Source organism: Abrus precatorius, unplaced genomic scaffold (assembly GCF_003935025.1).
Source record: "Abrus precatorius isolate BTA unplaced genomic scaffold, Abrus_2018 Scaffold9, whole genome shotgun sequence".
In the NCBI taxonomy this organism is placed as follows: Eukaryota; Viridiplantae; Streptophyta; class Magnoliopsida; order Fabales; family Fabaceae; genus Abrus; species Abrus precatorius.
This window is the reverse complement of record NW_020874439.1, coordinates 14,083,648-14,084,722: the sequence shown is the minus strand read 5'-3', so window position 1 is coordinate 14,084,722 and position 1,075 is coordinate 14,083,648. Positions and strand designations below refer to the sequence as shown.

The window sequence follows — 1,075 nt, the reverse complement described above, 5'->3', positions numbered from 1 at the left end:
AGAATTTTGATACATAGATGAAGCCATCATCTCTATAATTCGTTGAGCTTCTTCCAATGATTTAGTATTCAATGATCTTCCCACAGTTGCATCAATCATGGTTCTAGGGGCTGGACTCATTCCATTATAGAAAGTTTCCAGTTGCATCCATTCCGGTATGCAATGGTGTGGACATTTCCTTAATAATTCTTTATACCTCTCTCAAGCTTTATATAAAGATTCTCCTTCTTGCTGCACAAATGATGTAATTTCTCCTCTTAGTTTGGTAGCTTTAGATGGTGGAAAATACTTGGTAAGAAATTTATTGACAAGGTCTGCCCAAGTGGTGATGTTTCCTTGTTGTTGAGCTTGCAGCCAACATTTAGCTTTATCTCTTAATGAAAATGAAAATAGTCTCAATCTAATTGCATCCTCGCTAACTCCATTCATCCTTATTGTATCACAAAGCTGCAAAAAATTAGAGATATGTAAGTTACGGTTATCCGAAATTGAACCAGAAAATTGATCATGCTGAACTAAATGAAGTAAAGCTGGTTTTATTTCAAAATGGTTGGCTTGTATGGTAGGTCTGACTATAGAGGAGCTGTATCCATGCATGTTAGGCACTGCATAATCCCCTAAATTTCTCATCATGTTTTGTTCAGCCATTATCTTCTCTTGAGGTGTTGTTGGTGTAGGAGAAGGAATTTGAAGTTCTTCTGATTTAGGAGTAGAAGGTGTAGATTCCAATTCTTGCTCTTTCGTTGCTGAATTTTTTGCTCTTAATTTGTTTCTCAACCTCTTTAATGTTCTGTCAATGTCCAGATCAAATACAAGAACAGTCTTGTTTTTATTTTTCCCACGCATATAACACTAAGAAAAATTGAACATAGCAAAAACACTAAAAGAAAATGATGAAAATACAGAACAATATAGTGCAAAAAATTTACTAGCAGAATATCCTATGAAGAATTAAGAAAGAAACACAACATCTAAACATGTAACTACACAAAATACAGTGGCACAAAATTTATACAAAACTGGACAACAAAAGTGTATAGGAAAACTAGCAGAAAATGTAATACGAAATTCAATG

At 34.1% G+C, this 1,075-nt stretch overlaps 1 non-coding gene across 1 annotated transcript; it reads left to right on the top strand.

Moving 5' to 3' along the window:
- Positions 1-157: 157 nt before the first annotated feature.
- On the top strand, positions 158-264 carry LOC113851753. The gene has a single exon (XR_003502319.1). It is a non-coding gene; the product is annotated as a small nucleolar RNA R71 (small nucleolar RNA).
- The last annotated feature ends 811 nt before the right edge of the window (positions 265-1,075 follow it).